Genomic DNA, 6,791 nt, shown 5'->3' on the forward strand with positions numbered 1-6,791 from the left:
GCACACCTGTGATCCAGAGAAGCCAGGCACTCAGTGTCCATCTGGGACAGACTGTGTGGGCACCTGTGGCCCACCTGGGATGGAGAGGCTGGACAATAGGGGGATCACCTAGGACAGAGATGCCAGGCACAAGGGGCCCCACCTGGCATTCAAAGAAGTCAGGCACAGAGTGTCTACTTGGGACAGAGAGACTGGGAACCAGGGCACCTTCCTGGGGCAGAGAGGCCAGGTACCAGGGTGCCTCCTTGGGATCCAGTGAAGCCAGGCACCCAGTGTCTACCTGGGATAGAGGCTGGGCACAAGGGAACCCACCTGGGACATCCAAACAGGACAACTGGGGGCCGATATGGGGCAGAGAGTCCATGTACCAGCATGCCCACTGGAACTCAGAGAAGCCAGGAACCCAGTGTCCACCTGGGGCAGAGAGGTTAGGCACTAAGGGGTACCTGTAGGACAGAGATGTCGGGTACCGCGGGCCTACCTGGGAGAGCCTGGGCCCGACAGGCCCCACCTGGGGTGGAGATTCTGGGCACCAGTGTGCCCACATAGGGAAGAAAGGCCGGGCACTAAGGAGCCCACCTTGGACATCTAACTGGGACACCAGGAGCCCTAACTGGAATAGAGAGGCCGGGCATCAGGGGGCCACCTGGGATCCAGAGAAATCAGGCACCCAATGTCTACCTGGGACAGAGAAGCTGGGCACCAGGGAACCCACCTGGGATTGACCGAAGCTAGGCACCCAGTGTGTACGTGGGACAGAGAGTCCGGGCACCTGGGGGTTCACTTTGGACCGAGGGCTCAGGCACCATGGAGCCCACCTGGGGAAGAGTGGCCAGGCACCAGGGGGCCCCACCTGGGATCCAGAGAAGCAACGCACCCAGTTTCCTCCTGGGATATATACTGGGCACCAGGGAACCCACCTGGGACAGAGGCCGGACATCAAGGGAGCCACCTGGGATCCAGATAAATCAGGCAGAGGGACTGGGCACCAGGGTCGCCACCAGGGACAGAGAGGTCAGGCACTAGGGGGTTCACTAGGACAGAGAATTTGGGCACCAGTGAGCCCACCTGGGACAGAGACTCCGGGCTCCAGGGTGCACACCTTGGATCCAGAGAAATAGGTACCCAGTGTCCACCTGGGACAGACAGGGTGGGCACCATGTGGCCCACCGGGGATGGAGATGCTGAACAGTAGGGGGATCACCTAGGACAGGGAGGCCAGACACTAGGGGGCCCACCTGGGATTCAGAGAACTCAGGTACCCAGTGTTTACCTGGGACAGAGAGACTGGCACTAGGGAACCCACCTGGGACAGAGTGTTAAGCACTAAGGGTTTAGCTAGGAAAGAGATGCAGTGCACCGCGGCCCAACCTGGGAGAGAGAGGCTGGGCCCGAAGGGCCCCACCTGGGGCGGAGACGGTGGGCACCACGGGGCCCACCCAGGGAAGAGAGGCCAGGCACTAAGCTGCCCACTTGGGACAGAGAGGCCAGGCATCACGGGGCCCACCTGGGATCCAGATAAATCAGGCAGAGAGTCTGGGCACTAGTAGGTTCACCAGAGGCAGAGAGACTGGGCACCAGGGCCGCCACCAGTGACAGAGAAGTCAGGCACTAGGGGGTTAACTTAGGACAGAGCTGCCGGGCACCAGGGAGCCCACCTGGGACAGAGAGGCCGGGTTCCAGGGTGCACACCATGGATCCAGAGAAACTAGGTACCCAGTGTCCACCTGGGACACAGAGTCCAGGCACCAGGGAACCCACCTGGGACAAAGAGTTTGGGCACCAGGGAGCCCACCTGGGACAGAGAGGCCGGGCTCCAGGGTGCACACCTTGGATCCAGAGAAACTAGGTACCCAGTGTCCACCTGGGACAGAGAGTCTGAGCAATAGCAGGTTCAACTGAGGCAGAGAGTTGGGTTACTAGGGGCCCTACCTGGGACAGAGAGGTCGGGCACCAGGGGACCCACCTGGGATTCAGAGAAGCCAGGCACCAGGGGGAGCCTCCTGGGATATACCACCAGGGCACCAGTGGGCCATCCTGGGATCCAGGGAAAGCAGGCACCCAGTGTCCACCTGGGACAGACAGGGTGGGCACCATGTGGCCCACCTGGGATGGAGATGCTGGCCACTATTGGGATCATCTAGGACAGACAGGCTAGGCACTAGGGGGCCCACCTGGGATTCAGAGAATTCAGGCACAGAGCATCTACTTGGGACAGAGACTGGGCACCAGGGAACCCACGTGGGACAGAGAAGTCAGGCACTAAGGGGTTCACTTAGGACAGAGAGGCCGGGCACCCCGGGCCCACCTGGGACAGAGAGCTCAGGCACCCGAGGCCCACCTAGGGCAGAGAGGCCAGCTAGCAGGCGGCCCGCCTGGGGCATCCAACGGGGACGCCTGGGGGCCGGCCTGGGGCAGAGAGGCCAGGCACCAGGGTGCCTCCTTGGGATCCAGCGAAGCCAGGCACCCAGTGTCCACCTGGGATAGAGGCTGGGCACAAGGGAACCCGCTTGGGACATCCAAACAGGACAACTTGGGGCTGATCTGGGGCAGAGAGGCCAGGCACCAGCATGCCCACTGGAATCCAGAGAAGCTAGGAACCCTGTGTGCACCGGGGACAGAAAGACTGGGCACTCGGGAACCCCCCTGGGACAGAGATTAGGGACTGAGGGCTCCTCTAGGACAGAGATGTCCTGTACCGTGCGCCAACCTGGGAGAGAGAGGTCGGGCCCCACGGGCCCTACATGTGGTGGAGAGGCTGGGCACTGGGGTCCACCATGGTGACAGAGGCCAGGCACTAGGGGACCCACCTGAGTCATCCAACCGGGGCTCCAGGGGCCCCAGCTTGGGCAGAGAGTCAGGGCATCAGAGGGGCCACCTGGGATTCAGAGACCTCAGGCACCCAGTGTCTACCTGGCACAGAGAGGCTGGGTACCAGGAAACCCATCTGGGATTGACAGAATCTAGGTACCACTGTCTACCTGGGACAGAGAGTTCGGGCACTAGGGCCTTCACCTCGGACAGAGAGGTCAGGGACCAGGGAGCCCACCTGGGGAAGAGAGGCCAGGAACCTGGAGGCCCACCTTGGGAAGAGAGGCCAGGCACCTGGGGGCCCACCTGGGATCCAGAGAAGAAAGGCACCCAGTATACACCTATGATAGAAGATGGGCACCAGGGAATCCACCTGGGGCAGAGAGGCCGGGCACAATGGGGCCCACCTGGGTCATAACACCGGGACATCTGGGGACCGGCCTGGGTCAGAGAGGCTAGGCACTAGGGTGCCCACTTGGGACCAAGAGAAGCCAGGCATCCAGTGTCCACCTGAGACAGAGATGCTGGGCATCAGGGAACCCACCTGGGACAATGAGGCTGGGCACTAGGGGGTTGCTTAGGACAGAGAGGTTGGCACCAGGGAACCTACTTGGGACAAAGGGGTTGGGTACTATGGGGTTGACCAATGACAGAGTGGCTGGGTACCCAGTGTCCACCAGGGATAGAGAAGTTGGGCTCCATGGAAACCACCTGGGGCAGAGAGGTCAGGCATTAGAGGGTTCACCTAGGAGAGAGATGCCAGGAACCTCACGCCCATCTGGGAGAGAGACTCCCGGCACCAGGGAACCTACCTGGCACAGAGACGCTAGGCACTAGTGGATTCACCTGAGGCAGTGACTGGGCACCGGGGAATCCACCTGTGACAGAGAGGTCAGGCACTAGGGTGTTCACCTAGGACAGAGATGCCGAGAAACTCGGGTCCACCTGGGACACAAAGGCCAGGCACCAGGGAGCCCACCTGGGACAGGGAGGTTGGGCACCAGGGTGACCAACCGGGATCCACAGAATCTAGGTACACAGTGTCCACCTGGGACAGAAAGGCTTGGCACCATGGAACCCTCCTGGGATAGACCGGACACCAAGGAGCCCACCATGGATACAGAAACCAGGCACCAGGGAGCTCACCTCGGGCAAATAGACTGGGTACCAACAGGCCCAACTGCGACAGAGAACCTGGACAACAGAGAGCCCTCCTGCGACAGAAAGGCCAGGCACCATCCAACCCACCTAGGGCAGAGAGGCCGGGCACTAGGGCGCACACCTTTGATCCAGAATAGCCAGCCACTCAGTGTCCACTTGGGACCGAGAGGGTGGGCACCAGTTGGCCCACCTGAGATGGAGAGGCCTGGCACTAGGGGGCTCACTTGGGATTCAGGCACAGAGGATCTACCTGGGACAGAGAGACTGGGCACCTGGGAACCCACCTGGGACAGAGAAGTCAAGCACTAAGGGCTTCACCTAGGTCAGAGATGCCGGGCACCCTGGGCCCAACTGGGACAGAGAAGCCACTCACTAGCGGATTCACCTGGGGTGTCGAGGCTGGGCACAGGGTGCCCACTCCAGATCCCGAATAGCCAGGCACCCAGTGTCCACCTGGGGTAGAGGCTGGGCACAAGTGTACCTCCCTGGGGCACATAGGCCGGGCACTAAGCCCATTTGGCATATTCAAACAGGACACCTGGGTGCCGAACTGGGGCAGATAGCCCATGTACCATGGTGCCCACTTCGGATCTAGAAAAGCCAGACAACCAGTGTCCACCTGAGGTAGAGGCTGGGCACAAGGGTACCCCCCTGGGCCAGAGATGCCGGGCACTAGGGGGCCCATCTGGGACATCCAAACAGGACACCTGGGGGCTGATCTGGGGCAGAGAGGCCAGGCACCAGTGTGTCCACTGGGATCCAGAGAAGCCAGGACCCCAGTTTCCACCTGGGACAGAGAGACTGCCACTAGGGAACTCACCTGGGACAGAGAGGTTCGGCACTAAGGGGTTTAGCTAGGACAGAGAAGCCGTGCAACACGGGCTAACCTGGGAGACTGAGGCTGGGCCCGACGGGCCCTACCTCGGGCAGAGAGGCTGGGCATCAGGGGGCCCACCTGCAAGAGAGAGGCGAGACATCAGGGGGGCCACCTGGGATCCAGATAAATCAGGCAGAGAGTCTGGGCACTAGTAGGTTCACCAGAGGCAGAGAGACTGGGCACCAGGGCCGCCACCAGTGACAGAGAGATCAGGCACTAGGGGTTTCACCTAGGACAGAGATGCCGAGCACCAGGGATCCCACCTGGGACAGAGAGGCCGGACTCCAGGGTACACGTCTTGAATCCAGAGAAACTAGGTAACCAGTGTCCACCTGGGACTCAGATGCTGGGCATCAGGGAATTCACCTGGGACAGAGAGTTTGGGCACCAGGGTTCCCACCTGGGATGCAGAGAATGTAGGTAGCTAGTGTCTACCCGGGACACAGAGGCTCTTTACCTTGGAACTCACCTGGGACAGAGAGTCTGAGCAATAGCGGGTCCACCTGAGGCAGAGAGTCTGTTACTTGGGGCCCTACCTGGGACAGAGAAGTTGGGCACCAGGGTGCCCAACTGGGATCCAGAGAAACTAGGTACACAGTGTCCACCTGGGACAGAAAGGCTCGGCACCATGGAACCCACCTGGGACAGAGAGGCCGGACACCAAGGGGCCCACCAAGGATAGAGAAACCGGGCACCAGGCAGCTCACCTCGGGCAGACAGACTGGGTACCAACAGGCCCAACTGGGACAGAGAACCTGGACAACAGGGAGCCCACCTGGGACAGAAAGGCCAAGCACCAGCCAGCCCACCTAGGACAGAGAGGCCGGGCACTAGGGCGCATACCTTTGATCGAGAATAGCCAGCCATCCAGTGTCCAACTGGGACAGACAGGGTGGGCACCAGGTGGCCCACCTGCGACAGAGGCTGGACACTAGTGGGATCACTTAAGACAGAGAGGCCAGGCACTACGAGGTCCACCTGGGATTCAGATAAGTCAGGCACAGAGCGTCTACCTGGGTCAGAGATGCAGGGCACCAGGGAACCCAGCTGGCACAGAGAGGCTGAGCACCACGGGCCCTCTAGGACAGAGAAGCTGGGCATCAGGTGGCCCACCTGAGGCAGAGAGGCCAGGCATCAGGAAACCTAGCTGAGGCAGAGACGCTGGGCAAAAGGGGGCCCACCTGGGGCAGAGAAGCGGGGCACCAGGGCACCACTTCGGATCCTGAGATGCCAGATACCCTGGGTCCACCTGGGACAGAGAGGTTGGGCACTAGAGGGTTGACCTAGGACAGAGAGGTCACGCACAAGGGAACCCACCTTGAACATACCACCGGGAAACCAGGGGGCCCACTTGGGTACAGAGAAACCAGGCACCCGGTGTCCACCTGGGAATGAGAGGTTGCGCACCAGGGGGCCCAACTTGGACGGAGAACCTGGGAACCAGGGGGCCCACCTGGGGCAGAAAAACCAGGCACCCGGTGTTCACTTGGGACAGACCCTGGGCACCATGGAACCCACCTGGGACAGTGAAGTTGGTTACTAGGGGTTTCATGTAGGACAGAGAAACTGGCACTAGGGAACCCACCTGGGAAAAAGGCTGGGCACTAGGGGGGTTCACAAATGACAGAGTGAATGGGCACCCAGTGTCCACCAGGGACAGAGAAGCTGGGCTCCAACAAATCCACCTGGAGCAGAGACGTCAGCACAAGTGGACCCACCTAGGACAGAGCGGCCGGGCACTTGGGGGCCCACCTGGGACAGAGAAGCCGGGCACAAGGGGGCCCACCGGGGACAGAGAAACCGGACACCAGGGAGCTCACCTGGGACAGAGAGGCCAGGTACCAACAGGCCCAACTGGGAAAGAGAACCTGGACAACAGGGGGCCCACCGGGGACAGAAAGGCCTGGTACCAACTGGCCCACCTAGGGCACAGAGGCCACCA

This window comes from Echinops telfairi, unplaced genomic scaffold (genome assembly GCF_000313985.2).
Source record: "Echinops telfairi isolate 266 unplaced genomic scaffold, ASM31398v2 ScPeMD7_7409;HRSCAF=8447, whole genome shotgun sequence".
NCBI classification, from domain to species: domain Eukaryota; kingdom Metazoa; phylum Chordata; class Mammalia; order Afrosoricida; family Tenrecidae; genus Echinops; species Echinops telfairi.